This window comes from Camelus dromedarius, chromosome 36 (genome assembly GCF_036321535.1).
Source record: "Camelus dromedarius isolate mCamDro1 chromosome 36, mCamDro1.pat, whole genome shotgun sequence".
Classification (NCBI taxonomy): domain Eukaryota; kingdom Metazoa; phylum Chordata; class Mammalia; order Artiodactyla; family Camelidae; genus Camelus; species Camelus dromedarius.
Genome location: NC_087471.1, coordinates 11,048,789 through 11,057,448, shown reverse-complemented (window position 1 = coordinate 11,057,448; position 8,660 = coordinate 11,048,789). Strand labels below are relative to the sequence as shown.

The 8,660-nt window shown below is 49.7% G+C and overlaps 1 pseudogene; it reads left to right on the top strand.

Moving 5' to 3' along the window:
* Positions 1-552: 552 nt before the first annotated feature.
* LOC105101931 (ATP synthase subunit ATP5MJ, mitochondrial-like) lies at positions 553-744 on the top strand (annotated as a pseudogene).
* The last annotated feature ends 7,916 nt before the right edge of the window (positions 745-8,660 follow it).

Below are 8,660 nucleotides of genomic sequence, written 5' to 3'. Positions count from 1 at the left end.
AATCTGGACATCTGGAGACTTTAGCAAGTTCTGGACATGTGCAGGAGTGAGGAGGATGGCTGTCCTCATGACACGGCTTCACTGGATGCGTGGTCCACGGGGAGAGGCCGGCATGGGTTCGTGGGTGGTTATCTAGTGAAATCCCTCAGCAAAGATGGGAGACTCACCAGGATGCAATGCTTTGTGCAAAGGATTCTTAAAATTCCTAAATTCAACCTTGATGACGTTAAATGAAATAAGCCAGTCACCAAAGGACAAATGTATGATTCCTCTTATGTGAGGTTCCCGGAGTAGTCAGATTCATAGAGACAGAAAGGATGATGGTGGCCATGGCCTGGGAATAAGAAGGGGGAGTCCATGTTTAATGGGAACAGAGCTTCCGTTGAAGATGAAGAAGTTCTGGAGATTGGATAGTAGTGATGATTGCACCAAAAAAACATGATCATAGTTAATACCATTGACATCTGCATTTGAAAATAGTCATGATGGAGTGACCTTTCTGACTCATTGGTTGTGGGCTGGGGCTGTGTGAGCGGCTGGTCCTGGGCCGAGATGCTTCAAAGCCTCATTAAGAATGTTTGGATCCCCATGAAGCCCTACTGTACCCAAGTTTACTGGAGATTTGGGTGGGAATGGGGTTGATGGACCATCTTTTATAAAATCAGGAGTGCAGATAAAAGTGCAGATACAAGAAGTAAAGGCTTGAAATCTTCCAGCCCTGTGCCGGCTCATGGTCACCACTAACCAGCTTTACGTGGACGGAACGTCGGTCTGGCTGTGTTGGATGGGAACCTGGGATGTTGTGTTGGCTTGTAGGAGTGCTGCTGCCTCTGCATATATTTAAAAAAATGAGTTATGATGGTACAGATTATGTGTATTTTTTTACAGTTAAAAAATCCATTAAAAAACCCCAAATTTCACTTTGAATGGACTTCCTGCGTAGCAAGCTGGCTCGCACCTTGACTTAGCTTCCTGAGCCAGTAGACGGTGGCTGACTGAGAGCGAGGCACCCTGTCACCATCTGGTCATAATAAATGGACAAACACCGCCCTGACCTCAAGTCAGTCTCCTCTGAGTGGTGGCCAGACCCTCAGAGCTTGCTCACTTCTGGGGGAAAGTGAACGTCCAAACATCCAGCCCTGAGCCGGCAAAGAAGAGGCCCAGGGTCTGAAGCCCCAGCACCCAGCTACCCCTGTCCTCTCCCCCAGCCACAGCAAAGAGGCCAGGAAACAGAAATGGAACGTATTGGTTGGCAGCAGCCAGCTGTTTGGAAGAAGTGTGATTTTTAGAGGCTGATACATCTGGACTTACATCACGATCATGAATGAGCAAGCTGCTAACTGCCCCTTCCATAAGCCGTAGCTTCCAAATCTGTAAAATGGGCTCAATATTACTTATCACTTAGGATCGGGGGAGTAGCTATTCAGCTTAACTTCCATAGCCCCCCACCCCCCAACACTTTTCTTTTTTTAGTGATACGTGTCTTAGTGCGTTCAGGTGCTATGACAGAATCCCATAGACTGGGCTAGGGGGACTCAAACAACAGACATTTATTTCTCACTGTCCTGGAGGCTGAGACGTCCGAGATCACGGTGCCAGCAGGCTCGGCGTCCGGTGAGAGCCCCTCCTGGAGGCTGTGTCCTCGTGTGGCTGGAGGGATCGGGCAGTTCTGCTGAGCCTTTTATAAGGAACCAAATCCCATTCATGAAGACTCCATCCTTACAACCTAATCACCCCCAAAGGCCCCAGCTCCCAATACCATCACTTTGGGGGTGAAGACGTCCACATAGGAATTTTAGCAGGGAGCACAAACTTTCAGACCATAGCAGTGTAATTTCAGAAATACACAGCAAGCTCTTTCCTTTCCATTGAGATTTGTAAGAAAAGGGCAGATGCTCTTCTGCTATGGAGTTTTGGAGGCAGAGCAGAGACATAAAATGTTCTGAGGTTCCTTTGACCCTAAAATCCTGCGTTAAAGGGGTGACCCTTCTATGTGCGGCGGCTTCTTTGGGACTGTCTTTTTCTGATTAAGTTTGTGAATATCTCAGTGAAAACCCCACATTCCACCAATGAGCGGAGAGTTTTTTAAGAAAGCTAATGAGGAGCAGAGGTGAAGATGTCTTAATGGCCTTCAGCTCACAGCCAGCCCTTTGCAGAGTCGAGGCCCAGAGTCGGTGGCCATCGGGACAGGTGCCCAGACCCACCCACATGGAGGTCAAAGTGACCTCCTTCCAGCTCCTGACCAGAGCCAAACAAGATGAGGCAGGAAGTGTTGTCATCTGGATTTTAAAATATAAAGTCAAACATCTGAGCACTAGGAGCCCTCCAGAAACTAGGAGTTCTGGAGGAAAAATACATTGGAAGAGTGAACATTTCGTCTTTTCACTGGCAGTAAGCAGACATAGGCTGAGAGCTGTCGTGGGGGAAAAAGAGCTGAGGAAACGGGAAGTAACAGTGCAGGTGAGGATGTGGAGAGACTAGAACCCTCGGCACTGCTGGTGCGAACGTAAAACAGGGCGGCCGTGTGGCCAACAGCATGGCGGTGCCTCAAAAAATTAAACATAGAATTGCCAGAGGACCCAGCAATTCCGGTTTTGAGTATGAACCCCAAAGAACTGAAAGCAGGGTTTCAGAAAAATATTTGAACACCCATGTTAATAGCAGCATTAATTACAGAAGCCAAAAGGTGGAAATACGCCAAGTGTCTATCCATGGCTGAGTGGATCAACAAACTGTCTTTCCACACAACGGAGTGTTATTCGGTCTCAAAAAGGAAGGAAATTCTGGCACCTGCTACAACGTGGAGGAACCTGGAGGACCTTATGCAAATGAAGGAAGCCAGACCCAAAAGGATAAATGCTGCAGACTCCACTTACTTGAAGGACCCAGAGCAGTCAGACTCTCAGGGACAGAAAGTAGAATGGGGCTGCCAAGGGTGAAAGGAGGGGAAATCGGGAGCTGTTGCTAAATGTGTAGAGGGTTTCAGTTTTGGTTACCGCGGTTAATCTGAAAAGAGAGCTGAGGACATGGATCCAGACGGAATGGACTCAGGGGATCGGGAGGGACGTGTGGCCCCTGCTCTCCAGGGACGACTGATGGGAGGGTCTGCTCTCAGACCCGCCGGACGCTACTCCTCTTCCTTGGCGTCCTGAAGCCCCAAGGACAAACCACCTGTCTGTGAAGCCGATGTTTACTGAAGGCCTGGGTGACAGAGAGGGGACAGCCCTCCCTGTCTGTGCCTGCTGTGCCGTCCTGAGGGGGGACATTGTCTCCCACCCCCAGTAAGTCCGAGAGGGAGACCCCAAATCTGAATTTAAAGCCAGCATCGCGGGTTACTCTGATCCCAGGGGGCATCAGTCCACGTTCTGAGAAATGCTAAAATAGAGAGTGAATCGCAAAGCACTGGAGGTCCTTAATCTTTCCTCCTTTGGTCCCAACCAGATATAGTGATGGGGCCACAGCTGTGTGATGAGACAGGACCGGCTGACTCCAGTCTTGGGAAGTCTCGTAGGAGCGCCAGCAGCAGTCGTCGTGCTAACGGTGCTAATGGTGGTAAGAGCCGAGGTAATACTCATGGTAGTGACAGTAGCGGTAATAGTAATGGTGGTGATAGTTTGGCAGACCTGCCTCCTGTGGGCTTAGGACAGAAGGTGCCGGTGTGTGCGTGCGTGTGCCTGACTATGCGTGTACACTCCCGAGTGCGTGTGTCTGTATGGGGGGCGGCCGGAGGTGGGAGTGTGCAGGGGAGGGGGCTCGGTGCTGAGTGTTGCACCCCTTGGGGACAAGGGACAATAAAGAATCATCACCACGTTTGTAGGCAGCAGCCTCCGTTTGGCCTTGGCTGCACACTGGGGAACCTTATGAGAATATTGGAGCCTGAGTCCCACCCCCGAGACTCTCATTTCTGGGCACCAGGATTTCCAAAGCTCCCCACGAGGGTTTACTGAACAGCTGGGCTGGGAGCCGCTGCTCCCCCAGGGCCAAATAGAGGAGTCCCCAGCCCAGACTTGCCAGAGCTGGGCTTGGTCCAAGGACTGAGGGAGCTGTGTGCTGTGTGAGGGAGGCTACCTGTAAGCTATTTATGGCCTGCTTGAATTACTGGGTAAATATTTACCTGAGACTCCGATGTCCCAGGAGCTACCTGTTGTTCCCACGGGCACAGCTCTGGTGAAGTGGGAGCACCTTTGTCTGGTCTGGGCTCTGCCAGCCAAGAGATGGGTGACCCAGAGGCAAAAGTTCCCCCTAAGGACATGGTGCCAGGTTCCCGAGAAGAGACTGGCCTTGGCGACGTGTGGGAGGAGGCCTGAGTGCAATCGGGCTAACTTGCTCCTGGGAACTAGGAGAGCTTGGCCATGTGTTTTAAGCTCCCTGGACCTCGGTCTCCTAATCTGTACAAGGATGCCTGCCTCCTACTTGAGGATGAAACGGCACACCACAGGGAACCTGCTCGTCTCACAGCAGCTGCTCAGTCAACAGGCGTTTCTTTCTTTCCCTGGACTCGAACACCTGCCGACTGCCTGGTCCGCGGGATGCTGCTTCACCCTTCTTGATGTGGCATCAGCGTGCGTTAACCAGTGAGACTCTGATGGGGACCGGCCGGAGGAGAGGGCTTGTCCCTTCCCTGTTAGGGGCTGAAGTGTGTCCTGCCCCCAGGTTCTGTGTTGAAGTCCTAGCTCCCAGGACCTCAGAACGTGAAGAAGAATGTGAACGTATGTGAAGATCGGGTCTTTAAAGAGGTAACTGGGGTGGGCCCGGTTCCAGTATAAGAAGAGAGATTAGGATACAGACACACAGAGAGGGAAGACCCTGTGAGGACACAGAGAAGATGTCCTGGCCATCTACAAGCCAAGGAGAGAAGCCTCAGAAGAAACTGACCCTGCTGACACATGGATCGCAGACCTCTGGTCTCCAGAGCTGGGAGAGGATTCATTTCTGTTGTGTAAGCCCCCAGTTGTAGTGCCACGGCGACCCGAGCAGACTGGTCCACGTCCCCATAGTAAACCTGCTCCAGACCCTCCCTGAACATCAGCCACCTTGACCTCATATTACTCAGCCATAAAAAAGAATGAAATAGTGCCATTTGCAGCAAACTGGATGGACCTGGAGATGATCATGTTAAGTGAAGTGAGTCAGACAGAGAAAGATAAATGTCATGTGATATCACTTATATGTGGAATCTAAAGAAAAATGATACAAATTCTATTTACAAACCAAAAACAGACTCACGGACATAAAAACCAATTATGGTTACCAAAGGGGGAAGGGCGGGGGAGGTGTAAATTAGGAGTTGGGAACTAACAGATACACATACTGTATATAAAAGAGATAAACAACAAGGACCTGCGGTAGAGCACAGGGAACTATATTCGATTTCTTGTAATAACATATAATGGAAAAGAATCTGAAAAGAAAAAAAAATACATACGTGTATAACTGAATCATTTTGCTGTACACCTGAAACTAACACTGTTAATCAATTGCACCTCAATAAAAAATAAAATTAAAAAATATAGTCCAACCAAAAAAGAAAATCCCTGACCTCCTACTTTGCCTCCTCCAACCCTATAGGATCAATCACGACATCCTAAAATGTCCCACCTTTTCCTGTCACTATCACAACCCCTCAGCCACCTTCATCCTTTGCTTTCTCACCACTGCATCCTCCCTCACTGTCTCCCAGCACCAGACCATGCCCCAGTTCATTTTCAAGTTCAAATGTGATCACAGACCGGGTTCCTCTTCACCTGCCTGGCCCCTCCCATCTCCTTCACGGCAGGCTGTACTCCAGCCACACAGACCCTTCATGGTTTCTGGAATATTCTGGGTTAATTCTCATACCCCTTGGGCCTTTGAGCTTCTGGCGCACCCTTCTTTGGCTTCCCTGCCATCCAACTCCTATTCATTCTTCACAGCCCTTTTTAAATGTTCCCTTCTTGGAAGCCCTCCTGGACCCCCTGAGAGCAGGATTGCCCCTTTCCTCTTCTCCCAGCCCGTGTGCACGTGTGCACAGCCCCCATGACATGCAGTTCTGAGATGCTCTGTCTCCGTGTCTTCCTTCCCACTCAGAGTGTGAGTGGGTTAAGATCAAGGACCAGGCCTGATTATCTTACAGTCCAAGCATGTAGTTCAGCGTCTGGTGCGGTTGGTGCCCAATGGCTGCTTCTCGAAGGAAGGGGTGGGGTGGGCAGTTTGGGCCAGGCTCGGGGGTGCCTTGCACCTTGTAGCATACTTAGCATCCTCCCGGGCCTCTGCCCACTGGGGGAGTAGCCCCACCCCCTCTCAGGTTGTAACAACCCGTGTGTCTCCAGACACGGCCAAATGTCTCCGGGCACAGAATCGCCCCGGTTGAGAACCACCGTTAGGCCTGCAGAGGTCTCTAAACCTCTTGAGAGAAACGCTGTCGGCACATCCAAGGTTGGAGTGATGCTGACGCTGATTGTTTTAAAAATAAATTTTATTTTATTTTTTAATAGAGAGACTAGGGATTGAACCCAGGACCATGTGCACGCTAAGCATGCGCTCTCCCGGTGAGCTGTACCCTCCCCCTGACGCTGATTCTGTTAGAGCACGAATCAGAGATAAACAGCAATTTTGGAGGCTTTGTGCTGCAGGGGGTCCTAAGAGAAAGTGGCGGCCTGGCAGGGGATTCTCTCCTAGTAATACAGATGAGGGGACTCTTTTTTCCTGAAATTTTGGCTTGAGTTTCCTACTGAACTGGGTACAAGCCCACGGGGAGAGGACACACTTTCAGCAAGCGGAGGCCCTGATGGCATCGGGGTTACGATTTTCAGAAACTGGATTGGCAGCGGCTCCACCTCCCTCCAAATTCAGTCCCCTCTTTTCCTTTAGTGATTTTCTCCAAAATCACATTGGCCCTGAAGCTTCACCAGCGCCCCGCCCCCAGTAAGTATCAGCGCCCTCTGAGCACCTTGAGTAGACCTCATTATATTAGATTTGTCCACTAAGCATCTGGGCATCTCTCCGCGTCCCTGTGGTCCACCTCTGTCCCTCTCAGGCCCAGCTTGGTGGCTTGAGGAAAAGTATGCTCCCTCCTGAGTGGACCCTGACCTGCTCTGGGGGCTTCTTTTTGTGGGGGAGAACTGTGGCTTCAGTTTCCTCTTTTGTGAAAATGGTGTCATATTATCGACATTACTGTGCACATGAAGTGTCAGGCGCTCACTGATGTCAGCTCTTCTTGGTCCTACGAGCCAAGGCACAGAGCTCTGTCGTCCAGCTGCAGGGCAGGTGACAGCTGGGCAGGCTGCTCTTTCTGAATCAAAGGAAACTCTTGGGCAAGAAATTCCTCTTACCTGGCAAACCAGCGCAAGCCCGCAGCAACCTCATCATTGTCCACTCTTGTCTTCTTAAAAATCAAATTCCCCTGAAAGGTAGCATGTGGGGCCTTTCCAAGTAGAGATGCAAGATAAAATATAGGACACCCCATTAAATACGAATTTCAGATTAACAATGAACAGCTTTCAGCCTGCGTGTGCTCTCAATACAGCACAGAACGTACCTACACTGAAATTTATTCATTGCTCATCTGAAATTCAAATTTCACAAGGTGGTCTGCATTTTTGCATGCTCAGTCTGGCACCCCTGCCTACCAGCCTCCATGTCTTGGATAAACCCATTTGTTAGGCTGTTTTGAGAAAGCTGGTTTGGAGAGGAAGGGAATGTATATCTCATGGAACTCCTTCTTGGTGGTAACCAGTGACAAAGACTTACTTGATCAAACATTAGTCAGGCTTCTAATCTTTTCCCAGGCTCCTCTGTGTACTGGCTCGTAAAACCTAGCTTTTGCAAGAACCCTACTGAGTCAGTTTAACCAGATGCCCCCACCCTCAGTATCTGATCAAGTTCCTCGTCCCCCAGTACCCCCCAGATGATGTCTGATCGCCCGCCTTGCCTTCATCCAGAATTCTGTTACGTCAGTTTAGCCAGAACCTCCCTCAGCCCTGATACTTCCTCCCTGTAGTTTTCCATCCATTGACCCCCACCGGGTTCCTTGGCTAGAAATCCCCCTTGCTGGTGCCGTGCTCAGTGCTGAGCCCACCTCTCTCTCCCACTGTGAAATCCCATCGCAGCGGTCCTTACACCTGCTGTGATCATCCTGAGTAAAATCTCCACTCCCCCATCTTTCTGAAGGTCCGTGGGCTATTTTTTTTTTCTTTAACAGCAGGACGGTAGCCCTGATGGGTCATTGCATTTGGATCGGTTCACCAGCTGAGTTTTATCTGTCATGAAACAGCTTAAAAAAACAAGGAAGCCTCGTTCCCACTGATCTTGTGGCTTTTACATGAAACATGCGTGTAAGGCTTCTGTGCTGGCCCCTTTGCTCAAAATTTTTTGGCAAAGATGACCAAAAAATAGCTTCTGGAGAAATTATTTATTTAGTATTAATGGGGCAAAGTTAGATCTTGGCTAGACATTTCAAGTAAACAGGATCACTCCACATGGAGTTGTTTGAAACCAGAGATTTCCTGTGACCCCCAGTTTTAACAAGCGCCAGAGAAGTTGTATTTATAGAAACCCCGTTAATTTTACTCCCCCCCTCACATTTAATCCCAAATACAACAAATCCCGGAACGTCTGCAGACAGCGGCCTGTTTGATGGATGAGGCCAGAAGGTGATCCCTCGATGTGGCTGTGTTGATGAA